The following is a 27,561-nucleotide window of genomic DNA, read 5'->3' on the forward strand; positions in this document are numbered from 1 at the left end:
CATTCTACTGGGGTAGGTCTTTGAAGTACCTTCAAAATTTCCTTTACTCATTTTAGTGGCCCATTTTCTTACCGACATTCTTAAGGCCCTATGTGGTATTTTTTAACCACTTACACAACTGACGTTTAGCGTGATTTCTTTAAGACTTCTTACTTATATTCGTAAGTTTAGTTTTTTTTTTTTTCCTAAGGCCTAGTCTATGTACTCATTCGGGTACTCCCAAACCTTTCGTTTTGGCCTTGACAAACTATAGATACTTTTTTTTGCCCTTTCGTATTAGGTCTGAGTAAACTAAAACGAAATTTTATGGAGAGAGAGAGAGAGAGAGAGAGAGAGAGAGAGAGAGAGAGAGAGAGAGAGAGAGAGAGAGAGAGAGAGAATTTTACCACAATGAAATATTACCTATATTACAGAGAGAGAGAGAGAGAGAGAGAGAGAGAGAGAGAGAGAGAGAGAGAGAGAGAAGAGAGACAGAGACAATGAAATATTAACAAGAGAGAGAGAGAGAGAGAGAGAGAGAGAGAGAGAGAGAGAGAGAGAGAGAGAGAGAGAGAGAGAGAGAGAGAGAGACAGTAAAATGAACACTTTCAACAATAACAGACCACTGAAAATGACTAAATTCTTTAAGATTATCACCTACTGTGGAAAACCATGAGAAATTAATTTTCAATTATTTCACAAAGGCCCTTATTGTTCATTCACGCAGAGACCAAGTTCTGTTTCCAAATATGAAAGATCAACTAAACAATTAAAACCTTCACAAATTTTCGATATTGAAATTTCTTCAGTTAAGACTTCTTGCTTTACTCCAAGGGAGACACTTTAAGCAACAGGAGGACACGTTTATGTGACACACCTTCCCCCTTTAGGTTACAGATTCAATCTTCTGCAATTTGTCAATTTCTGCTTGCATAAGACACCCTCTGACACTAAATTATAAACACACCATCTGGAGAGGGATAGACATTCCATCACGTGACGATAGTAAGACGAGTATTGAACGGGGAAGGGACAAGAGCCAAACACTGCAAAGAATTTTGACAGTGCACTGCATGAGGTGCACTGACCTAGACCAGTAGCAATAAGGATCAAAAGATTCAGTTTACCTTTGCTGGGTGATGAGGTGGAAAGAGTCTGGTCTCAAATTGTGAGTAAGAGGGGTTTTGAAGGAGTACCACCTTCCCTTCCTTGGTTTCTCACAGATTCATTAATTCATGAAACAACTGGTAGGAGAAAGCGAATTTGAACGGAGATACAGTAAAAGGAATGACTTTTGTTTTATCAGCTGGGAATAATAAGAATCAGTATTGGGAAACACTGGTGACCCCAGGTCAACACTAAGTTTGACAAAGTGCCTAACAGATTATGGCGCACTGCATGAGGTGCACTGATGGCAATATGACAAGTATTAATCTACAGACCACTAGTGATCAAGATCAAAAGGTTCAGCTATGCCATGACAGCTTGCTTCTGCTGACTGATGAGGTGAAAATAGTATGAATACTTCAACCTTGATCAATAATTTCATAATGCATCACCCAGGGAAGCCTTGAGGTGAAAATTAAGCAACCTTACAAGCTGGCATAATTTCTTAAGGGCTGCAGAGAATCCAGAGTACCTGTTACCTCAAAAGAATCTTGAAGTTCCAAGCAACAGACCACCAATGCTTGCTGTTTCCCTCAAAAGCAACTGATGAAATTCCCAGCAACAGACCAGTAATGCTTGCTGTTTACACCAAAAGGAAACTCGAAATTCTGAGTAATAGACCACCAATGTTTGTCCTTCAGTGTTAAACTGCTGGGTTAAGCAACTGAAATTAAGCAAGAGCACCAAATAATGCAGGTAATGGCTTTAGGAGTTAGTGGGTTCCTCTAGGATGGATTTCCAATATGCTGGTAACAGATGCAATAGAAAAGCTGTAAAAGGATGATGATGGAATGGGGAAAACGAACGAGAGAGAGAGAGAGAGAGAGAGAGAGAGAGAGAGAGAGAGAGAGAGAGAGAGAGAGAGAGAGAGAGAGAGAGTGTGTGTGTGTGTGTGTGTGTGTTTATAAACATACGATTGTCTATGTCTGTGGAAGAGTAAAAACAATCTTTGGGTGGTGTCAGGAGCATATCAAACTACTCTTTCATATAAAAAGGCCAAATGACAGGTACATGTGAGTGAAGTTACTGACACTTGGGGAAATAAGTTATACAATCACCATATACAAAAAAATTTGGATACAAAGTGGATCAAACTAATTCTGAGACGACCTGGAAGTGAAACAGGCATAAAGATTGATAACCAGAGGAAATCTCAAAAGCAAAATAAGCAAAAGAAACTTAGATAAAAAAGGAAACTCGAAACATGGAATTTGTCGTTGCAAACATCTTACCAGGTACACTTGAACCTACATCTTACAAGGAAAGACATTGTACCAGGTGGGCCAGATCTAAAAGACAGAAAAATACAATGGACATGACAGACACACACACACGTTCAAACATCAAGGGGCTAAGATAAAGTAATAAGATGAAGCTGCAACAAGTAAAGAGCAAATGTATACCTTTGGAAGATGATGATGAGGAAAATGACTTGAATCAAGATGGAGAAGAACAAAAACGAATTATGAAATAAAAAGTGTAAGTGTACTGGATGGAAGAATCATAAAAACTGACAGAGGGGCTGAGAAAGTTCAGTTACATGAACAAATGGTGTCAAAAGAGATAGATATTTAGGAGCAGAAGAAAAATTAATGACTTGAAAACTCTATACCCAAAGTGATAAAGTATGAAACAGGGAAGAACTTGACCAGAGCGCTTCAGGGAAAGTGGACTTATAGTATGACATATATCACAGACGGACAGACCTGGATTTCAACTGGTAATCAGAAAGAAGTATGACTTGATAACACACAGTAAAGAGATAATGGACCTGCTACACACTACCTGTCATGATGGAAAGTGTCCAGTCCAGAAAATGACCCCATGGTACAGCGAAGAGGAGAGGCGATTTAGAAGGTATGACCTGCATGAACACTAAGTGAAGTACGTACTATTCAATTGTGCCTCTCATTCATTCATCCACAGATATAAATGGGAATAAGAGACCTGAGTATGTGGGAACTTCTTACGAATGAAATTTACTGAGAACCAGATGAAGTTTCAGAAGAGAGCCCAAGACGGGAGACTGTGGGAAAACCTTGCTATGTACACTATCAACAAAACCAGAGAAATCATCAGAAGGAAATAAAATTATTTTCTTTGGATTCTGGGGAGGGAACAGAGTCAAGTTCAGAAGGAAGAGGTGTACTGCTGCATGAAAAATCAATGTACATGTAAGTCAAAATGCTGAAATGATATCAACTGGTACACATCCATGATTAGTACCAAGTCCAAGCCTACTTGTGATAGTGATGGACTGGTCAACAGAAAGTATATACAGGTTACAGGAACCTGCTTTAAGCAGATGATTTGACCACAGGGGGAGAGAAATACAGACTTCAGTGATGGCTGTAATGACAGATTATACAAGACAGCTATGATAAAACTGTATGAAATGATGGGATGTAATAAGAAAAAATACTAAAATTTGTGCTGGTAATAAAAAAGAGACTGGGAAGACTGTGAGTAAATAAAGTGATAAAAGTATAATATGTAGCCATATTAATAGTAGAGGGTCAAGATGGTTTGGTGGAATTCAAGAGACTCTTGCACAATGTGTGAAAAGGTTTACATACTGATTAAAGGAAGTGAAGTTACCAACAACCTGAAAATTTATGAATGATACACTGGCAAAAATGCAGCAGACAAAACAAACTGGAAGCTAATAAAGCATAAACGGAAGAGAAGAGAAAGGATTCAACTTTTGTCAAGGTTGATACAATAACTGGCAGACTTAGACCCAAATATTAAGACCTGAGCAGAGGTCACAGATTCAAGGAAAGCCCTAAAGGCAGAAGAACGGACACAGCACATGTCGGAGACTGAGGAGTTTAGGCAAAACCTGAATTGAAGAGAGGAACATCTTCACACAAAGGGGACGAATATTGAAGCTGGAGAAAAGTCAAGTGCTGCTGGGTGAGCTACGTGTTACACAGCAAAGTTCACACTTCACAGATCTAGTCATACAAATATTTACAATGGCTGAAGTTTTTCGGGCAACAGGAAGGAGTTAAGATCAAATATCTCAGATATTCTGAGAACAATATCTAAGACACTGAGTTCTGTAAACCAAGAATCATTGGACGATTCTACTCAAGTGTATAGTCACACTAGTTATTCGTGAGACAAGGTGGAATTAAAGAGAGAGACATAGGGGATAAATGACAAAGATTCATCCACGGTGGATGGATGAAACAGATGATGTCATTAGCGAGGTGTACAAATGGGGAATAAACGAGATTAAACCGAAGTCCAAAGACCAGTTAGCAAGGCTAAGTCAACAGCAACAAGAGATATTATGTAACGTAACTTTGAAAATCACAGGCCACTGCCATTCCAAATCAGCCAACAAAAACAAACCAAAAAGGAGGCATATAGCTAAAAACGACAGAATAAAGGAACCAGAATTGGCAGAAAACCAACTGTTAATGGTAAAGAGGATGACTGGTTAGGCAGGAAGGCTAATGCCAGTCTGAAAATATCTGAAAAGTGATCTGGTCAAGTGGGGCATGCAGTATTTGTTCCGAAGTTCAGGAACATGACAGTACAATATTTCTATGTGGAAAATAAACACTCGGACTGTGGAAACTACAAAGACGTATTAACCTGGCAATTCATGAATGGTTTAGATTAGAATGGCTCATAGGTTAGAGAGAGAGAGAGACCTACATTATGGTTTCATTACCATACACAATGTACTGTACAATGAAGGACAACTCGCAATCCTCCCATCAGATTAAGTTATCATGTGAAACTTGGCACAGCCTTACTACATGTAATGATAATCTCATTTCCATGAAGCTGCTTTATGTACAAAGTTTAGAGATAATGAAAGAAGTGGGTATGGCAAGAGTTCAAAAAGGGAGACTTCAAAGTGGACATCTCAATCACAAGTGATGGCATACAATAATCACTGCAGAGACTACAGATGGGTATGGTGAACAACAGCTAAAACAGGACAGATGGAAAAGATGGAATAGGTGCAGATGGCAGATGCTACAAAAAAACATAAAAGATTCTTGAATGAAATGTAAACTACTGAGTGTGAAGGTTACAAGCATAAACCACATAACTGTACAACACAGAACTGTCTTGAGGCAAGATTCTCACATAAATCTAAAATCTGAGGTAGAGCCTACCTGTTGCCTTCAAGAGGGATTATAAATTTATCATTAATTAGTTTAATCAGACCAATGAAAGACTATGAAAAGCGAAAAAGAGTAAAGATGGGATACCAAGTTTACTCAAACGCACAGAAAGGCCAAGACAACTTATCTGGACATGTACCAACTTTAGAGACAGATAACCTGATGGAAAAATGAAATGAAATAACATGTGACAAGAAGGGAAACCCTATAAGAGAAAGTGTATTTCATGGCTGGGACGTAGACGAGTTAGTACTATTGGTGGAAGATGCAGCCTTGGACATAGCACATTAGGTCTGGTCATTTCATCAATAGACAAAAATGCCATTTGTGGAAACCGACAGCTGGAAACAAAAACTATCAACACTTGGAATAAAAACTGACAAGAAACAAATTACTAGTATACTGTACTTAACAAGATTGAATATCAGCACACAGCCAATCCACATACTGTATACACACAAGTAACAAATGCAATACATAATGCACTTTCTTTTGTATGTACAAACCATTGCATTTATGTGGCTTATTACTTTGGTACTCAAAGGGCAGAATGACGACAACAGAATAGTGACAAGAAAATCCCATGCTTAAACAGGAGGAAGGGTGACCGTTCAATGGAAGTGTGACTCGCTTTTCCTGCAACCCAACTGTATTTCAAGTTTTACTCTCAAGTGGACGAGACAAATCTTGCACCCTCAACAGAAGGGAGAGATTAAGGACTTTCACATACACAACTTTGGTTTCAAGGGATCCAATTATCAGCCAAGGCAGGAAGGTGACATGGGTAAAAGGTGGTCTCCTTCAACTGGGTGAGAATATGACTTTACTACAGTCTATCATGACATCAAGTTGCCTGAGGATGTAAGGTCACTCAGATTCTATGATGTTACTTTCCTGACTACTTCTGTCATGCAAAGGATAATAAGATGGGTATCCTACTGCCTTCAGCTAGTCCACAATGAGAAGTGGGCTGTGCTTCCAAGGAACAACAGTTCCCTTTGAAGGTGGAGCAGAATTAAAATTTCAAATTAACAGTAAGAGGAAAGTACAATCCATAGATTGCTACTTTCACAAGTAAATAAGCGTAACAATGACCTGATTAGTATGAAGAGGCAGTACTGTACACAACTGAAAAAAGAAATGATACAAGAAAAATGAGTCACATATGAGAGCAATAATCAATACAAGTCACATGGGCCCCCAATATCAAAGTGGAAAAAAAAAAAAGGTAAATGAGCTACATACAATATGGTCAAGTGTATATACAAGTAAAACATCAGGAAGGGTTAGCAAAAGAAAACAAAGATCCTAACTCGGCCTTAAACCCGGGCAAATCCAGGGTATATCTCTCAGTCATTGTCAACTGAAACAGGAGGGTGGCTGTCACTAAAAACAAATTCCCAAGCTTCTGGGACCCCAGTACCTTTCTTCACAAGTGAAGAAGGAAATGACTATCCTTTGAGGAGATGTGTATTCATCTCATGGACACTACTACAATCCTGGTCTCTCCATCAGGAATTTTATCCTATTAAATGAAATACCCTAAGTATAAACCCTGCCAAGATTTCTGCATGGCAATCATGCAAGAAAACCTATAAAGTAACAGTCTTGAGAAGCCTTCATTTAGTCTTATAAGAAGCTCCTACACAGATGTGCTTCTTGCAAGGAAAAGAAATGTAGGCATAATGGAATGAAATTCTCCCCATTATTGTGACAGCTTCCATCTTCTACTCTACGCAGTTCTCCAAGTCTTCAAAAAAAAACAAGCAATCTCCGCACAGTTTTGGCCTCAGCAGTAAGCAAGAAAAATTCTTACAATGGTTGGCCAAGTAGGACAGAGAGTCCAAAGTGGTTGCTTGGAGGAAGAAGGAGACTGAAAATAAGAGTTTCCAAAACAACAGCTGCAAGGTATAGTGGCTGCAATCAGGAGTGTGGAATGGAAGAAAAGCAGAAGACTGTAGCAAGAGTAGGAGAGATAACAGGAACAAGTCCTTCAGAAATCTTTAACCTGTTTCTGGAAGGTAGATCTGAGTGGCATACTCATTTCTATAGGAAAAAAAAGCAGCAGTCTTTCCACGAAGAAGGAGAAAACGAGTTTGAGATTAAGATGCGATTCTGATTAAATCAGGAGTAGGAAAGTTCATGAATGACTCGCAAACATTTACCAGCATTCTTATCTCACACTGAGATTGACCCATATAGAATGTTTGACCACAAGACTTCAAGCAGAATCCCAAGAGTAAAAAACACAGGCTACTAATAAAAAACACCTGGGGTTGAATGTATGCTAAGGACAAATGGAGACAATGAGCAACGACAATGAACTACTGATGACTATTTACTAGGAAACAGTCAGGCAAAACACAAACCATTTATAAAACAGGGATGAAAAATGGAAGATGAGCAAAACACATGAATGGGTGTGGTAATGTGACAGGAGACAGAACATTGTAAAGGGACAAAGAAATTTGAGTCATACCACCTTCCTGGAACAACTCTCACACGTCTAGAAGACTTTAGATTTTCTTCAAGGTTGGTCTGCCCTTACAATACAAAAATACGTGCCAAGCAATGGTTTGTACCATGTCTGTACAAAAAATTGTTCCCAAAATACTGAGAATGGACAAAATAAAAAACAGAACTTGGTCCATGCCTGAAAATAACAATAAAGGCTTTTCGTAAAATAACAGGTTCGTTCTGGTATGGAGAGAGAGAGAGAGAGAGAGATTTACTACCAACAAATAAAACACAAGACATTTTATTAAAAAAAAAAAAAAAAGTCTATAACAACATCACAATTTTTACAAACACAAAAATTATTTCCACTTACATAACATTATATGAAATAAAAATATAATGGAGCATGAATCGTCTTACACATTCTCTTCATATCATATATATAAATTCACATTATCCACCGAGGTATCCAACATCTTTTTTCCTATAAGCAGTCAGTGGAAAGACTGTCGTTAAAACTGACACTTGTTTGAATGTGACTTTAACACTATTTCTTTGAGATGCAAGCAAGTTGAGAGAAAGGAGAAAGTTTTATCATCATTCTTACTATCATAACGCAGTTCAAAGGGACTACGGAGCTACAATTTCCCTCTCATATGGCCCATCTGAGGGATCCGTTTACAAGTAAGAGGTGAAAATTACAACAAAGAATGAAGGAACTACTAAGAGAAGGAAAAAGCAAAAAGACAGCATAAGGAGAGAAAGAGGTCCTGCATTAAGCTGAAAGCCCTGCGAACTATCATACCAAGTATTTCACCATAGCAAACAACTATACAAATTTTGTTCTTTCAGAAACAAAACTACTTTTCCTATATTAACCCAATACCTCACCTTATACCATCATCCACTGGTAACAAAAAAGAGCAGCTTGGTCCAGTAACTTAGTACAATCAAGCAAGGAACTACAGGGTTACTGATGATTAGTTTTTGATGAGATATATTCAATCTTGTTTAATATGTGATATACACTGTCTGTTGGAAGTTGGACAATCATTAAATATAATATTTGATTGTAAGTGTTGATCTGCATTCACTGCCTTCAAGGATTGGGTGGTCAATTGAGTTACTGTATTCACATGAGTGAGGCATTCTTTTAGCAATACAGAACACAAAAACACAACAATTTATTAAGCTTCAATGCCACTGATGGTTAACCAAACTATTCCTTGCAGATACAGTGCAAAAGAGCCAAGGAAACAGAAGGGGAATTTAGTTACAAGTAATGGGTTTGTGAATGAAGACAATGTCACCTGTTGTTTACAAAACTGTCACTCTAACCTAAGCAGGAGGAGGCCGAGCTGCTACAATGCCAACCATTTGAAAGGACCCAGAAAAGACTAAAAAGAGAGCTCCATGGATAGTGAGGTACAAAGAAATTCAAAAATCATCAAGGGAGCAAAGATACTCAATCTGTTGACAACCAACAAAAATTAAGGGGGTTAACTGTAACCTGAGCAATGCTGTCTTTAAATTATCTTTAGTTTTCCTCTGCTCTATAGACATACATCTGAATGGATGAGTACTTCTGCTCTATAAGATATACATCATCTGAATGGATGCATAAGTGTATTAGCATATCTAGCAAGAGGATTGTATTACTGGCTGTTAACATTTTCAAAAATCATTATTTATAGACTGGAATTGATATAATATTTAGACCAAAGGCCAAGCGCTGGTTTTAAAGTGGATAACTTCTGAGGGGTGTGACGGATGGGAAATTTAAAAATAGTATGGCTTGCAGACTGGCAAGTTGCAAAGGAAATCAAGATGAGGCAGAAAATTACTGACATGAAAACTTAGCAAGTTGTAGCTACTGAGCCAAAGAAACTGAAGTTAAATGAAGCATCTCTATGGGTAGTAGATAGCCCGTGAAAAACACAAGTTGAAACTGAACCAAAGAGACTTATTTTTATTTTCTTAACTGATCAGAATGAGCTGCAAAAACAGCTGTAACTTGCTGAAATGCAGGATTTTTAACCAAAATTCAGAGAGAGACCAAAGCTGAAGTGAATCTCGCTGAAAGGAAAGAGGTGTAAACAAATCAGTCTATTGAAAAAGGGTTGAAGACAAGTAATGCTGGAAATGTGTTCAAATAGGCAAAGTAAGAAGTTAGCCATGAGATAACCTGGTTGCTGTAACATCTGAGATTATAAAGGCTCTTACCAAACTATTAACATGTATCCAGTTAAAATTGCAAAGCAGTCACCAATCAACTAAGACAAAGCCAACACTAATGTAAAAATAAAATGTCAAGTCGACTACTGGGGCCAGGTGGATTATTATACTATCTAGAAAGTCACACAAATAAGACTAGGTCAATAGACAAAAGTCAGTACTAAACAAAGAACACATTTTAACAGAGAGAAATTGTTAAAAGTTTCTGCAGCTCAAAGAAATAATCTTAAAATCTCACACAAAATGCTTTTAAAAATCATAAATGACGAATTACCACTCATGATTGTCACCTACATGTATGGCAGACACAACCCATCAAAGAAATAAAATGTAATCAAGAGTCTGATGTAAATTGCACTTTTAGCTATAAAATGAAAATATAAAAATGGCTCAAAGCAATTTAACATTACAGTGGACCCCTGCCAATTCGTGGCTTCACCTATTTGCAGGTTTCTCTGTGGAACATATATAATATACACATTACTTGCAGCAAATTCGCCTATTTACAGTATTTTTCATAGAGAAATATTCACTAATTAGTGTCTTTTCATATCAATGTCGTGACTAAATGCATTTTTTGTGATAAAACTATTCAAATACTCAGGTATCAGCATTTTTAAAGCGGGTTTTTGGTGTTTGAACTATCAAAATAGGCAGTTATAAGTATTCGCAGACTTTAACTATTCACAGGGGGCTGTGGTACACATCCCCCACACATACCAGGGGTCGACTGAACATGTAAAGAACCCACAATGAAAAATAATTGTCAAAGATTTCATTACAAAAAAATATCAGGCACCTTTACACTTATACTGTACAGTCATTTAACAAGCCTAAAAATTCACATCGCTGGATGCTTTCAGGACTTGCCCTGGGTTAAGTTTGGTTTTAACAGCAAAATTTAAATTCCTTTTAACAGAGTTCTTTTAAAAATGTATAACAGGATAATTTAAAAATTCTGAGGGTTCTGAAAATAATTTCATAACAGAAGGGGAAAAAATCTCACATTTCAATTCAACATTAATATGTTTCTATTTAACTTTAAAAATATTTAGTGTATGTTCCTTCACTGGGGAACTGAAGGACAACAGATGAGGCCTATTTATCTACCTTAGAAATGGCAAGGCTTGGCAATCTTTGTGAATGAAAAAACACTGAACAATGTACAATAAACACAAAACGAGACAACTGAAAACTGAACAATGCCAAGTTGAAAAGCAAAATGCATAAGGAACGCAGCTGGGGCTGAACGAACACCAAAGAGAACCTTTAGTACCATCTACAGCCAGCCAGTAAGTTGTACTGGAATTGGTAGCCCTGAACAAGATTGTCATAGATCAGAAACAGTTACTGCTGTCAGCAGGTAGACCTAGAACCAGCAAGACACTATAGGAACTGATGACCTGAGCACCTTCATGCGTACTCTGATATAGCTAAGGTTTCAAGGAACAAGAAATAAGTAGAGAGTTCAAATTCTGGCAAAGAATAAGCAGAGAGAATAGCTAAGCCTATGAGGAGTAGAGGAGGGAAGTCAAGAGGCAGGTGGCTGGAGAAGACGATGCTGTGGCAGATATGAAATCAGAGGGGAATATGTCTGGAATAACGCGACAGTAAAAGGGAAAAATTAGAATGAAAAGACAGGGCAGAACAGTGAAGGCAGTGCTGCAAGACTGTTCTGTGAAGTGAAAGAACATGAACTGGAGGGTGTTGATATGATAAGGGGATCAACACAGAATCCAACATCTGAAGAGGTTACGCAAATCCTTCGCATGCTAATATAGCAGCAAGAGAATTAATCATTAAGGAACTGAACAAGAATACATGGAGATAAATGTCTATTCAAAATGAGCAAACATTTCATGCATTTAAAACTAGTCTGAAAGGCCATTAACAAGCAGGACAGAATTCCCCGTGTAGAACTGACGTAATGGAATTAGCAAATAAATACCAAGAGATAGACATCCACAAATACAGAACATACATATGAAGTTTATAAATGTGAATAAGTAAGACACAAGAAGGAAATAGGGCAATGTACTTTAAGGCAGTGTTACAGAGGAGCAGATGGGACCAGAGGAACAAGTAAGATCAATATTATATGTAAAGGTTAAGGTAACTCATTACAATGACCAACATACAGAGGAGGAAGACTCCTCAAACATGGTGTACTCAACACAAGTGGTGGAAGAAAGGTTTAAAAATCTCTTTAAAATTAACAACTACATAAGACGAATCATGAAAATCATGCAAGAAATAGAAGTCAGTACTGTATATCTTGAGAAAGCATTGAATGGAGTAGCCAGACAAGCAATTAAATACGGCATCATAAAGGAAAATGGCACAAGGACGACTTAATTCTTAATTGGTGTTGGAACCATCATGATAAGAGAATTAGAATGAATATTGTAGCAGAAACATCCAGTGAATTTGAGATAGACGTTGGTGCCCATCACAGATCAGCACAGGGCCCCAAGACTGTTATTCACAGTCACAGAGGAAATTACAGACAAATGAAGAAAAGAGGCCTCTAGCAGCTTCTTTGTGCAGACGTTCTGGTGTTAACGACTGAGTTTGAGAAAGAACCCTTACAATACTTTTTGAAAAATTGAAGACTGGCACGGGGACTTAAGGACTGAATATCAAAGCAAGTAAAACTAAATTTATGATGATGAAAAAGGGGGCTATGGGCAAGACAAGGTCTACAACCACATGGGAATTCTGATTGAAAGCACACCAAGTATAAGACAATGAAGAAAACCCTTCAAGCATCTACCCAAGTAGGAGGAAAACCTGATGTAAGAATGTGAATGAAGATGAGTAAGATGTGTAAAATGTGAATGAAGATGAGTAAGATGTGTAAAATACAAACAGAAATTTTTCCAAAGCAACCATTTACTTGTATATGACAGACCTACTGATGATCTCAGAATTGACCTTAAGCAAAACCTAGCTGGAGGTATAGGCTCAGCCCCAGCACAAAACAGATAGTACTAAAGATTCTCTTTGGTATCCCTTTAGCCAAAAGTGCATTGCTCTGTGTCATCCTCTTCATCAGTTATAGAAGTTAGATGTCTAACTTCTGTAACTTTACCTCCTTTTATATGTCACTCTTGTTCAAGACAAATAAGTGCTGGCAATCTTGCAGTGTGACTGAATCAAATCTCTTCAGGTGGACGATACTACTTGCAAGTGAGTATTTGTTCCAATATGCAAAATCTTGGTAGGTTGCTGATGACTAGGATGAACAGCAGAATTTGGTCTTTAAGTAGCCTGTAACGAAAAAAGTAAGTATGAATTCAATGTCGTAACATGGACACTTTTTCACAAAACAAAATGATGCAATTACTTGAAATACCCTTGCCTTAATAACTCATGTCCTGACTAGAACCTTTAATTTTATGTTAAATTAATATCTGGATACAAAAACCCACAACCAGAATTATTCCTGCATTTATAATAGTAGACATCTCTTAACAACCTTTCAAAAGAAGAATGGATTTGAAATCTCTCCAGTCACAGAATACAAAAAACCACTTGTTATATATATCTGCGTAATGCCCAAAACGGAGCAGTTCTTTGCTTCAGTGGAAGAAAGAACCGAGTCCAGTTTCTTCTCATAAGAAATTTCACTGTCCCCACTGAGCAAGGGGAACTGCAATCCATATTCTCATTGCGGTTTACACTACATGTGTGGTTCGTGGGCCCAGTGTTTTATGGTACTGTACTGTTGCATTTTCTTCAATTTTTATCTACTTATTCAACTAATTTTTCTCTAATAACTGATCTCTTGTTTCTGTACTTCCTACTACAGTACCTTCTGTTATGTCCTTCAAACAAACACCATATTCGTTGGAAGCTTAAATTTCAAGTCAATATGTTCCATATGAATAGGGTTCATCTATTAATAATAATAAGAGGGAACAGCCATGAACATGACATTGCTTTTCTAATAGTTACAAGAATATATAGACATTTAACCACACTACTTCATCCCAATTTGATACAAAACCTTGCCCTGCTTTCTATTCCAGATGAACTGCACAGTTTAAGCAAAGCCTATGGGCCATGAAAATTCAGTCTTCCTTACAATGATACACAAGTTCCTTCCTGTTAGCACTGATGGAGAAACCAAATGATACAAAACTTCCTGCCTGTTAGCATTGATGGAGAAACCAGCAGCATCTACAGAACTGATAAATTACAGGCACTGCTCAAAGGTGTATATGTCACAAGTGTTTGGTAATTATTATTATTAACAAGCCTACAGGGAACACTGACTTGAAATTCAAGTTTCCAAAGAATATGGTGTTCATTGGGGAGAAGTAGGAGAAGGTGAAGGTCAGTTTAAGAAGATACCTCACTCCTTAGAAAGGAACTAATGATTCTTGGAGTTGCAAATCACAAAAACCTATCCAAGCCAGCATTCTCTCTCTCAACTAATCTACCAGAATATCTCAAATGGCAGTGGTTTTGGTAAAATTAGTGTTCTCACAAAAATTCGTCATAGATCTTGGAAAACCAGGAGTTCTGATGATCAGACCTTGAAAACCAGAAGCCCCTGATTTCAACTCCCTATACCAGAGTCTGAACCAACCCATCTCTGATCGCTGAAACAACCTAGGCCATGTACCTATACCCAACATATTACTACCAAAGGACACACTAGAACTACACATGCAAAAGGTATTATAGGGCCATCCACTTTTCCCCAAAACGATAACATTTCTTAGGTCTAGTTTTCTACAAATCATGGAAAACTTTCCCTGAAAATCTAGTCTCCAGCTGAACTCTGTCTGATCAAGGAATGTAGTTGCTTACATGGTCCATTTATCACTTGCATAAGAATGTGACACAATACTGCATTCAGAATTCTCCTCTAAGTTGAGTTCACTAGGAAATAACTTCCCAACCAAGTAAGACATTAAAACTATATGCCACTAGTACAGAATTTAGCTTCAAGTATTGTACTGTACTGAGCCTTTTTCTACTTCCACTGTCCAGTTCTAAAAATTCCTTCTACAGATTCTTTCTTAGTAATCTGTAACACAAACGTACATTTACCGGTTTGGAATATAAATAATCTAAAGAAAAACTAACCTTGCCATAGGGTTTTCAAATACATGCTGATATCAGCGATAACATCTTGAAACCTCTGGAAGCAGAATTCCATCAGCTCCTACAAGGGGTGGCATACTTCAACCAACTCCATGGAGTGATGACTTGAGCATGGACCTAAAATAAGTAGAAACTTTGTCACCTTCAAATGAAATGCAAACCACAGTACCATTGAAAATAAACAGCAGAGAATACAAAGTTTAGTTCAGTTTGTTATTTAAAACTTAATCATTAGGATGATTGTGTTTTATGTAATTCAATACATCCCTTGGCAATGAACACTTGTGACAAAAGAAATTTTCCTTGGGCAACATTTTGTCCTAGCAAAATTAAAAAAAGGTAACCCACTATATTCCTTTTCTTCGATTCTGACAAATCTCAAGGGTGTTTAAGGGACTGATAATTCAACTAAAATCTTGGGTATGTCAAGGACAAAAGAAGGAATTCTCATTTCATTATTCTTTTAACTTTCCCAGTTTAATACTTTACAGTAAACTCTAAGTAATTTCTGCAAAAATGAACAGCCTCTTCAAAACACCTTCACATATGGGTCAAACTTTTACCAAGTCTGTCATTATTAGAAACCCTCTATATTCTGACATTTCTCAGTTTCTTTTAAACTTTTTACATTAATATTTCTCTTTCCCCAAGAGGGAGATGAACAATCAACATAAAGAACAGTCTTCTCTAGACCTAGCCAAAGAAGCTTTAGTCTGGTGGCTAAGCTTCAATGTTCAAAATGTTCCCCACCCCCCCTCTCTCTACCTAAAGTTCCCTCCTCCATCCAGAATCTAACATGTTCAGCTCAAGAGAAAGTAAAGTTAATTGTGCACTACAATGAGCCCTTGTCTACATCTGCTTTAGAGACATAAATACTAATAAAAAAAGACACTAATACAGTAAAAAAATCTCCATGAATATCTGCATTCCCCTCAGTCACATTGGGTTTAGTCCACCGAGATGACTCCTAGTACAGAGGACCTTGTAGGGCATTCCAGTTTCAAGGGTGGGGAGCTAAGGAACCCACCATATTCCTCTTTCAAATCAACTGGACTAATCATTGTCCAATTCCTTGACAGTTAATTACTAATTGAGCAATCAGATACAAGATGTGAGGATAACATATCAGATGTGCAAATTAAATCAGCAATGAAAAAGCAGCACAAATCATTCCAGTAAAAATAAAAAATGCAACACAAGGTCTGAAAGGTCAGTTTAGGAAGACACCTCATTCCTTAGAAAGGAACTAATGGTCCTTAGAGTTCCAAATCACAACCACCTATCCAAACCAGCATTCTCTCTCTAAACTAATCTACCAAAATATCTCAAACAAATGGCAGTGGTTTTGGTAAAGTTAGTGTTCTCACAATATTCGTCATAGATCTTGAAAAACCAGGAGCTCTGATGATCAAACCTTGAAAGCCAGAAGCCCCTGATTCAACTCCCTATACCAGAGTCTGAACCAGCCCATCTCTCATCACTGAAACAACCTAGGCCATATACCTTCACTCAACATATTACTACCAAAGGACAAACTAGAACTACACATACAAAAGGTATTATAGGGCCATCAACTTTTCCCCACACTGATAACATTTCTTAGGTCCAGTATTCTACAAGACATGGAACACTTTCCTTAAAAATCTACAGTCTCCAGCCGAACTCTGTCTGATAAAGTAGCGTAGTTGCTTACATGGTCCATTTATCACCTGCATAAGAATGTGACACAATACTGCATTCAAAATTCTCCTCTAAGTTGAGTTCACTAGGAAATAACTTCCCCTATAAATAAGACATTAAAACTGCATGCCACTAGTACAGAATTTAGTTTCAAGTATTGTACTGTACTGAGTCTTTATCTACTGTCTAGTTCTTAAAATTCCTTCCATAGGCTTCTTCCTTAGTAATCTGTAACACAAACATACATTTACCTGTTTGGAATAAAAATAATCTAAAGAACAACTAACCTTGCCATAGGGTTTTCAAATAAAGGTTGATATCAGTGATAACATCTTGAAATCTCTGGATTCCATCAGCTCCTACAAGGGGAAGCATACTTGAATCAACTCCATGGAGCAATGACTTGAGGGTAGACCTGAAATAAGTAGAAACTTTCAGTCGCCATCCAAATGAAATGCAAACTGGAATACCCTTCAAAATAAACAGCAAAGAATAAAGATTTTAGTTCAGTAATCTTACACTAAATCCTACACATGCAAAATAGTACAAAAGAGAGAATTCTGCCTCACTCAAACACCAAGCTTTTTCAAATCCCTGATTATTCAAAAGCCAAAAGTACACTTTGAAGCAAAATGTTAACTTTGAACACAATACCACCTGTACTCACTTTGCAATAGCTGTGCATTCTGTCAATAAAACAGATCAACATGTATAAACAATTGGACTTCAGCCTCCTACAGTCAATGTACTGTTACAGGATTCACCATACCTGAAATTAGAAAGGAGAAACCCTTAGTCACCTCCCAATAAATAGCAAACCAGAGTAATCTTTAAAATAAACAGCAGGGAATACAGTACAGTACAGAGTTTACTCCAATTTGTAATCTAAAGCTGAATCATAAGCATTTAATAAAATAGTTTATCAAGACCACAGAGTTACATTTTGAGACTCATAGGAATCGTTCAAAGAATGGGTTTTGGAACGGGAACTGGAAACAAGAGGAACAGGGTAAAGTTATAGAGGTTGGACATCTTACGGGCGGGAGGACTCCAGAGGGAACGAACAGCAACATTGAAAATGACATAGCTAGGGTCTATGAAGGAGCAGTAAAGTGTCTTCAGTACCATCTACAGTGTGCCAAGCAAGGCACACTGTAAGTAATCCCCACTAGAGAGAAATGAATAAGTTCAAGTGATGACACTGCACTGAGGGACATCTGTCAGTCATAAAAGTCAGTCAATTACTCCTAACACTAAGAAAGGCAAACATGTAATCTACCCACCACCTGACCTATAAAAACACTCTACCAGAGTCCAAACACCAGTACTAACCATCCCCTCCCCCTATAATTCAAAATGATAAAATCATCTTTAACTGTAGTCCTTTTGATTAGTATGATGTTGTACTGTATATCACAATTCTACAGTTTCTACACAATACAGTACATCCTTTGTCTCTTCCTAAACAAGGCAATAAATTATAAGTTAGATTTAGATGAATTTCCAATGTAAGCCCATAACATAGCAACCTTGCAGCATATGCACATCTTATATTCCTTGATAATGCACTACATGTCCTGTGACAGCACGCACAATATTATCTTATCATACGCTGGCGCTGTCACGTTCATTTCTGAATTACTGTGATACACTCAAAACATCTTAGATCGTGAAACATATAGACAAGCCTCCACAGGGGTGGAACTGGGTAAGATGCACCTACAGCCCATCAAGGGTTTATGTCAAGTCACAAAGGACAAAATACAAACTTAACTAAAGGAATGAGTAGGAAAATAAATTTATCAAATTTATACTTCATCTAAAATGCAGTTTAAAACTTCTTTCCATTTTTATAAAATGCCGCGTTTCAAATCAAACGTATCGCAGGGCAGACTTTATTACAGTTTGGTGAATGTCTCTGCAATATCAGGTAATCATGTAAGCCAATATTTCATAGATGCTACTGTTTGGGAGACTACCATCCTGCAGGGCAGCTCCACTGACAAACACAATTGAGTAATTAACTTGCATTAAGCACTGAGGTTACATAAATCCACTTACAAGATTTACACAGCCCAAAATAGCTGTTCTAACTTTTATTCAAGTACAGACAACAGTGCAGCAGACAACCTCTTACCCTTTTGTAATCCAGACCTGAGGAACAGGCAGGTATAAGGGTATGGATTTACCATGAATGAAGTGACAGACAGCCTCTTAAAGGAAACAAAGTTATAAATCAAAAAAACAGAATTCCAATGCTTGGCCCCCAAAAAATAGATGAGAAACTGTTGCTGAAAAATGCAGCCCAAGGATCAGTGATTTCCACATAGTGGTGAGTAAGAAGTGTAAGGTAACTGTGTCCGTACATGTTGGGGGTGAGAGACCTGTGGTGTATCGGCATGAGGAAGTGAAAGAGAAAGAGCGTGAGCTGCTTCTGCAGTGTTTGAGTGGGGTACACTATAACAGGGTTGTAGGGAAAGAAAGCTATGAAAGGAGATATGAGGAGGAAAACATTGAAGAAAGAATGTCTTAGTTGTTGGAGGTGCAAGATGATAGTAAGAAGGTAAGTGAAGGGTGGTTGGTTGATGGAAGAAATAAGTGTCAGTATGTATACATACACAGATAGGATTACTTAACCTCTTCCCGCTCAACCCCGTGTATTCTCGGGTTTAAGATGACCGTCATATTTCAGTAAGCCCGAGTATACTCGAAATTCTGTTATCTCTTTCCTAGCAACTCCCAGTAAACTCGGCTGTTGTTTATATTAGTCTCCCACTATAGAAAGCCGTTTTCTATGCATACAAGTGCCTTTTTTTTTAGAAAATTGTAGCTACCTTGGCGCCAGTTGGCCATTGGAGACGCGTCCTTTCATCAGGCAGGATTTCCATTGTTTTTCCGGGATTTTCTTTTATTATTATTGATATAACTATCATGAGTAGTGAGAGTGACAGTGATACAGAGTATTATGATGGAATGGACGATTCAGGAGCGAAAGTGATGGTGATATGACGTCAGAATACTCTGATACTTCAGATGAAGATGATGACGATAATGTTCCTGATAACCAAGGCTGGCAAAGAATAACAATTTCGGATGATAAACCACCCTCTCCTCCACAGCCTGCATTTCCCTTTATTGGTGATAATATAATTCATCATGTATATAATACTGAAGATGATGAAGAAAATACATATATTCAGTATTTTGAGTCATTTCTTGATGACAATATTTTAGACATTATTGTCACAGAGACGAACAGGAATGCTGAACAAAAGTTGAGTGGAAAATCAGAAACAGAGAAAAGAAATGGCACCCAACATATCGGGGAAGAAATGAGGATTTTCCTTAGTGTTATTATGCTACAGGGGATTGTAATGAAACCTGAAAAAAAGCCAATACTGGTCTAAGATGCCTTTGTTACATACAGCAATTTTTGCTAAAAATTATGCCATATCGCAGATTTTGCAAAATAAAACAGTATTTGCATTTGTCAAATAATGAGGATTTTGACCCTGCCACTCATCCTTGCCCAAAGCTCAACAAAATCTGGAAGTTTTATAATAGCATTGTTAGCAAATTCAAAAGTATGTACACGCCTAAACAAAATGTAGCTATGGACGAAAGTCTTTTACTTTATAAAGGACGTCTTGGTTGGGTACAATATTTGCCACTAAAAAGGGCTAGATTTGGGATAAAATATTTCATGTTGTGTGAATCAGAATCAGGATATGTTTGGAATTTTGTCATTTATACAGGTCAAGGAACAATGTTTGATAATGATTATGAAGACCTTCCAGTGTCTTCAAAAATTGTTATGACGCTGATGAAGCCTTTACTGAAAAAAGGCTATTGCCTTACAATGGATAATTATTATAACTCTCCCCAATTAGCAGATTTACTGACAGAAAATGAAAACGATGTATATGGCACTGTCCGTGTTAGTAGAAAGGAAATGCCCTCTGGATTGAAACAAGAAAAACTGCAGAAAGGCGGTATGGTGGCTTACAAAAGAAGAAAAGTAACAGCAATAAAATGGAAGGATAAGAAAGATGTTGTATTACTTTCCACAGTCCATAACACAGAAATGGTAGAAACAGAAAAAGAGGAAAATTGGTGAAGAAGCCTAAACTAGTTATGGATTACAATAACACAATGGGAGGGGTTGACAAAGTAGATCAACGTCTCCAGGATTATCCTCTTACAAGAAAAAGGAAAGAGAGGTATTACAAGAAAACATTCTTTCATATTGTCGACTTCGCATTGTGGAATTCCTATCTTTTGTATCTAAAATCAGGAGGAGAGGCAACAGCTCTAAAGTACCGTCTTCAAGTGATCGACGAGACAATAAAAAAGTACCATACACCTATGATGTCATCAAAAGTAGGATGACCAAGTAGTGTACCTCACCCTCTTCGTCTTACGGAAAGGCACTTCCCAGATGTCGTGCCACCTACAGAAAAGAAAAGTAACCCCACAAGACAATGTGTAGTTTGTAGCAGAAAGCGAGATGCAAGTGGAAAAAGGCTAAGGAAGGAAAGTGGATACTGCTGTTTAGTGTGTGATGTAGCACTGTGTATAACTCCTTGCTTTAGGATATATCACACGAAGGATAACTTTGAGGAAAAGATGAAAGAATTTATTTTATTTTATGTTCTGTACAGGAGTAAATACATTTATTTTCAAAATATAAAGCTGAAATAGGTAATACGGAAAGAAAACTATTATTCATTATGATGAAGGTAAAACCTTTCATTTCAATTTGTCCTTTTCTATTACTTTTTCATAAAGGCAAGAATCTTTTTCTTCTTGTGATAATGAAACCTTTTACATTTTCTATTGAAAGTATCATATTTTGGCATCATATTTTTTTTTCTTCTATGTTAGTCACCAGGCTTTACTTTTTCATATTGCATTTTTTCATAAATGCAAGATTTTTTTTTTTTTGTAATAAAAATTTGCTCCTTTTATTTTCTTTTGAAGATCAGTTATGTTATAAAGTTTTACATTTATCATGTGTAATTATTTTGTTGTTATATTGAAGAATTTTTAAAGAATAAAAATATAAAAGAAAATGCAATAAATACATTCTTTATTTGTTTTTTTCCTTGTTTTTTATAATTTCCGAGAAAACTCGGCCTTGAAGACTATCCTGACAAAAAAATATTTTTTTTTTAAGAAATATTCGAGGTGATTTATCACTTTAGCATATACTTTAGAAATAAACAATAAAAAAATATGCTTCATAAAGACGAAGTTGGGATAAAAAATGTGAGAGGGAAGGGGTTAATGAATTTCACAAAATACAACTATTACATTACCCTGTAAATTATTTTTAACATTAAATATTATTGTCAACCTCAATTCAATACAATAAAAAAATACAGTTCTTATGATATGTCAGTCAACTGCACAAGCATATGCCATGGGTTAATAACCTAACCTAACATAACTGTTGAGAACACTTACAAACACACAAGCATTCTGGTTTGCTTATGCAATTACCTTTTTTTTTTTTAGCTAATTAGCCTAACTTAGGAATATCAATATTTCTACAAGCTTTACAAAGCAAAAGCCACTATTTCTAAGGCCGAAATTGGGAATACAGGCTATAGCCCATATCTGCGTTATTATGGATCCATAAACAGTTTTCATTAATGTAACTCTACCAGATTAATGTACATTTAGCATACGGATGCCATATAACCCCCAGTGCCTTGGAATTTAGCATAAAGCCCAGCGGTATCAATACACACTTGCTAAACTAAATGTCTAAAATCACACTGAACTGGATTATAGAATTCCAGTCAAGAGGCCAAGCACCGGGACCTGTGAGGTCATTCAGCGCTGGAGAGGAAATTGAGAGTAAAAGGTTTTTCGAAATTGCTTAGGAAGGTCTATTATAACCATTTATTTCCCGAAATGTCAAAAGATTCTCCAAAATTCGACCGAACGTACCCGGTGTCTTGGCAGACGGCTGCCATTAAAACAAGGGTTACTTTATTCTCGCTTTTAGACAACGCCTTACCATAAATTACCGTAATTATAAACTCAATTACTGTAATCATGACCTACCTCGGGGAAAATGGAACTGGTGTTCAATATTAAATGAAGAAAACACGGCAGCGGAGGCAGGCAACTGATACGTCAAGAGTCGAGGGTGACGAATTGTAAACAGATGTTAAGATTGTTTCCAGTTGGGCATTTTTATTTTGTTTCTAATTTTAGTTTATTTTCTTAATTTAGTCCTTTTTTTTTTACTATTTTTAAAAAAGCGTGTACGTATATTTGTTATTTTGTCATTTTCAGCGCATTATGCACAGAAATTTTTACTTTTAACTTTGTTTTGAATCGAAGTTGAACGTCATCTTCATTTAAAAATAAACAAGAATTTTCAAGACAACAAAATCAGACCGTTTTCTTGTACGTAAATCTCGGTATATTGTTAAAATGTTATACTTAAAACCTTACAGCTACAGTATTCGACCCTACAGTCATTAAGATGGTCTGTGACAAATTCCTTTTGCCCCTTGGGGCTATCACAGCCATGCCCTGCGGCAAAATACGTACTTTTGGCCTGAATGCCTAGACGGCAGCATGAATGAATCGCAGGCTGACCTGACAACTGTTGGGTCGGACGCCCAGAGGATTGTAGGGATGACTCATGCTGGGGGAAGTTACGAAGTCTCTCCCACTTTACTCAGGGTATTCGACCCTGCAGTCATCGAGCTGGTCTGTGACTCATTCATTCTGCCCTTTTGGCAGTCAGGCCTTGCCAGATGAGCTAGACTGAATGATGTTCTCCAGTTCCCTCCTGTTAACAACACAATATTTTAAGCTAGCCACTATGGGTGGGCTAATAGCCCAACTCAGTGCCGGTCCAAAGTCCAGGTAAATAGGGAGGGTTGGAGGCCATGGTTGGAGTCAGTCCATAAAATACCCGCCGAAACCTGTGATTATGAAATAAGCTATTCACCAGAAGGCGACCAGAATGACATTGGGAGGCAACCAAAGGCAACCAAAGGCAACCAGAAAGTAAAGTAATAAGAGGAACGACTTTGCCATCCGACATAATAAAAAAGGACCTTGTATTTACACCAGAGTCAAGTCTACAGAAACTAAACGCAATATTTAAAAGGTGAACGCCTTGGATGCGCCAAAGGAGTCACAGACTTTCAAAACGCATGCCCAGTGGCGGGACAATGCATATCCTACCACCTTTCCTTTTCATGGCGGTTTGTACAGATACAGAACGTGCCCTTGACTAGATGATACACACGTAACTGAAAGGGGTTTCGATGGGCAATCGGTGATAGGGGTGTGTGTTCATAGCAGACGTGCCCTTAGGTGAGTACAAGAGACTAGAGCAGATTACACGACACAAACTTTAAGACCCTTAAACACACCTGAACACGCTCATTTTGCACTCGTTCTTAAATCAGAAATTAAGGAAGCGTTTGCAAGTTTGACAGCTCAAAGCCTCTGCCACGCCCACCTGATGTTATTTCTTTATCGGAGGACTTCGAAAAAGTAACGTGGACCCAAAACTTTAACGTGAGATAAAGATTTTTTATCTAATTTCAAAATATATGTGCAGCTTGTTGTCACTTGACAATATTACACAGCTGAATGGGAGGATGGATTCTCAAACTTGACAGAACTGAGAGGGCGAAACGGTAATTTAGACAGAATGGAATCGTAATGGAGACAAAAATGAAAAAAAAAAATATTACTTGTTAATGGATATTTATAGTACCGATGGACAAAAGGAAAACGATGAATCATAGGCAGCAGGACTAACTGAAGTCTAAGGTAAAATACAGTAATTCTTGTGTATGTGTTATTATGTGGCGGAATTCTAACCCACAAACAAAACAACACTCACCCTGATCTTCGGTTGCTGGAGATGGGTAAACCCTCCACCAACAACGAACGAAAAAAAAGACACATGCACCATCAATATCGGTACCGGTATCCAAACCAAAAAAAACTAGACGAACTCCCCGTTCACTTTCAAGGTTGGACCTCAACTGCCCAAGACTTCCCCAAAACCGAAAAACTTCCGACAGAAAGACAGACAGCGCCGTAAAAACGAACTCCAACAACCGAACCACTCACAACGACAATTACACTCGCTCGCTCTCTCTCTCTCTCTCTCTCTCTCTCTCTCTCTCTCTCTCTCTCTCTCTCTCTCTCACACACACAAAACGTTGGGAAATGCTAAATAAAAACAAATTTCTTCATCCCTCTATACTGTATGAGAGAGAGAGAGAGTAAAATTATAATAAGGAGCCTATACTTTCCAGTTTCGAAGTTGGTTGTAAAATGGGAACACATTTCTGTGGAATGGAGGTTAATAACCACCAAAAAATACTCGTTTTCATGTTACATATTCTTCCATAAACAAAGAGCCCCCTACCACAGGTGGGCATAAACACACTACCATCAGATTGACAGCTATCACGGTGTACTATAAGAGTACTTAAATCAGTCATTTCCATATATATTATCAACGTCAGCAACTGGCCTTCTAACCACCCATAGGAAAATTCCAACAATATATTTCTTGATAAAAGTTTAACTGCAATAATAACGGCAAAGTTGACAGCGAAAAGGTTTGAAAGGTGTAACAAAAGGAAAACCTCGCAGTTGCACCATGAATCAATTGTTAGAGGGTGGAAAAAGGAAACTATGAATGGAGGTACAGTAGAAGGAATGAAAGCAGTTGCAGCTTGGGGCCGAAGGGACGCTGCAAAGAACCTTAAGTAATGCCTACATTGCACCGCATGAGGTGCATTGAAGGTGCATTAAGCTAAACTCGTTTTCTTCCTATGCCATTTTTTTGTCTGGCTTCATTATACGATTTTGATAAAACACCATTTGCTTAATGATGACATGTGAAGGTAAATGTTGATAAGGGTCCAAATTTGGTTGAAAAACAACCCTTCCCCCCTTCCCAAGACAGTCGGTTATACACTTTTAATGTGATGACAAGTATTCCAGTACCACATATGTTGCAATATGTTACGTCAACGGAAAAATACGATATCGATAAAACAACTTTTGCATAATAGGCCTATGATTCAGTGTGTTGGCAAAGGTCCAAATTTGGTGGAAAATAACCCCCTCCCCCTACCCAACCCTTAACAACTGGAAAAACAACCCCCTCCCCTCGTCCCCTTCCCAAAGACATGGTTGGCTACGAGACAGCATTATCTCATATCTACAATACGAGACATTGCATGAAGTATGCGCTTTCAAAGGAAGGACTTAAGTATTGCAATAGGACCTAATATACTGCAATAAGTTATGTAAGCGAACAAATGGTTGGATATACAGTTGACAAAAGTAAAATGCAGAAAAGATCGTACCTATTCTCTAATAATATCCTGATACATAATGACATAACCGTCTTTTATTATCACTGACATAACAGGTCTCACATTGTGCTCTTATAGGCTTACTGTGTGTGTGTGCATAACTAAAAACATGTTGGCATTTGTTGTAACCACAGTTTTTGCAAGTTAACTTCACCAATTCTGCTAGAAATTGACTTTCATTACCCTTTTTCAAACCAGAGCATAATTCGCCTACGCCTACTCCATCAGTGCCAAGCCTGAAGGTAAAGTCCTAGTTAGGCCTATGTGTTCGTTCTCCCGTTTCGTAAAATCCCTTTCGAAGTCTTTTTTTTTACACAAACGATCGAAAAGACACTACAAAAGTTTGGGGGTAAATCAACCAATCTTTTTCTCCGAACGTATTCATATTTTTTCTCTCAGCTGTTCGTAGTAATCGCTCTCAACTTCCTTTTACTTTTGACTGAGCAGCCGTATTCATATATAGGTCTATTTTGCTGTTTATTGCATTTTCCTAAAAGGCACAACAAAATTTGATGGTTTTCTTACTCGATAAGCTACCCCAGCACTGAGTGTCCGTGTTTACTGTAGCAGAACAGAGAGAGAGAGAGAGAGAGAGAGAGAGAGAGAGAGAGAGAGAGAGAGAGGCAGCAATCTACCTCCACAAGCCTTTCGTGATTCGCAATACTTTAAATTATTTCCCAATTAAAACAAAAAATGAGAGCAAGAATTTGCTTAATCTAGGCCTATACGAAAGCATTTCTCTTTATTTAATTGAAACACGTTTTTAAAACTCGCTAGTTACCAGGAAATGGCGGTTAATAACACAGCACCTTTGGATAACTGGGAAAATCTATACATTTGGATATCGTATGTCATGTGTCACAGAAATTCATTTAGTTTAATTCACCAGCCACGTACGATAAGTCCAGCTCTCAACTTTGATATTCGAGTCAAATGATAACACTTAAATGTGCCACTTTTTACTATAATATATATTCGACCCCCCCCCTCATTTCCCATCAGATTTACCTGTAATATGACTGACTATATGGATAGCTAGAGCACTAATTTACTATAAACTATAAATATAAGCAATGGGTCTTACTTGCATAACCAGTCAACTGTTAACTGCAGAATTCCACAATGTTTTTCCTGGGGAGTGTTCTAGTGCAACAATAATCAGCCAATTTACCAGGACACTCAACAAAAACCAATATATAAAAGTTTATATAGCAATAATATTCACAGTTTTGCCGTTTAAATGTGCCACAAAATCAAATGGCTTTTTTAATAGGCACTTTAAATCGCAATACATACGAGAGATTCGATCACATCGTCTTAGTTGTTAAAGCCTATAATGACTGTAATGAGTGATTTCATCAAATGCAGGTCTTACGGATCTAGCTACGAGAGAGAGAGAGAGA

At 37.5% G+C, this 27,561-nt stretch overlaps 1 long non-coding RNA gene across 3 annotated transcripts; it reads right to left on the bottom strand.

Moving 5' to 3' along the window:
- Positions 1-1,615: 1,615 nt before the first annotated feature.
- LOC136827037 (uncharacterized) lies at positions 1,616-24,838 on the bottom strand. 3 transcript variants are annotated; one of them, XR_010849786.1, is made up of 5 exons: positions 24,664-24,838; positions 17,449-17,550; positions 17,069-17,196; positions 15,084-15,218; positions 1,616-13,256 (listed from the first exon to the last, which is right to left on the bottom strand). It is a non-coding gene; the product is annotated as an uncharacterized lncRNA (long non-coding RNA). The 3 variants fall into 3 exon arrangements; XR_010849787.1 differs by lacking the exon at positions 24,664-24,838 and adding an exon at positions 23,349-23,612; XR_010849785.1 differs by lacking the exon at positions 24,664-24,838 and adding an exon at positions 22,854-23,290.
- Between the last annotated feature and the right edge of the window lie 2,723 nt (positions 24,839-27,561).

Source organism: Macrobrachium rosenbergii, chromosome 41, assembly GCF_040412425.1.
Source record: "Macrobrachium rosenbergii isolate ZJJX-2024 chromosome 41, ASM4041242v1, whole genome shotgun sequence".
NCBI lineage: Eukaryota > Metazoa > Arthropoda > Malacostraca > Decapoda > Palaemonidae > Macrobrachium > Macrobrachium rosenbergii.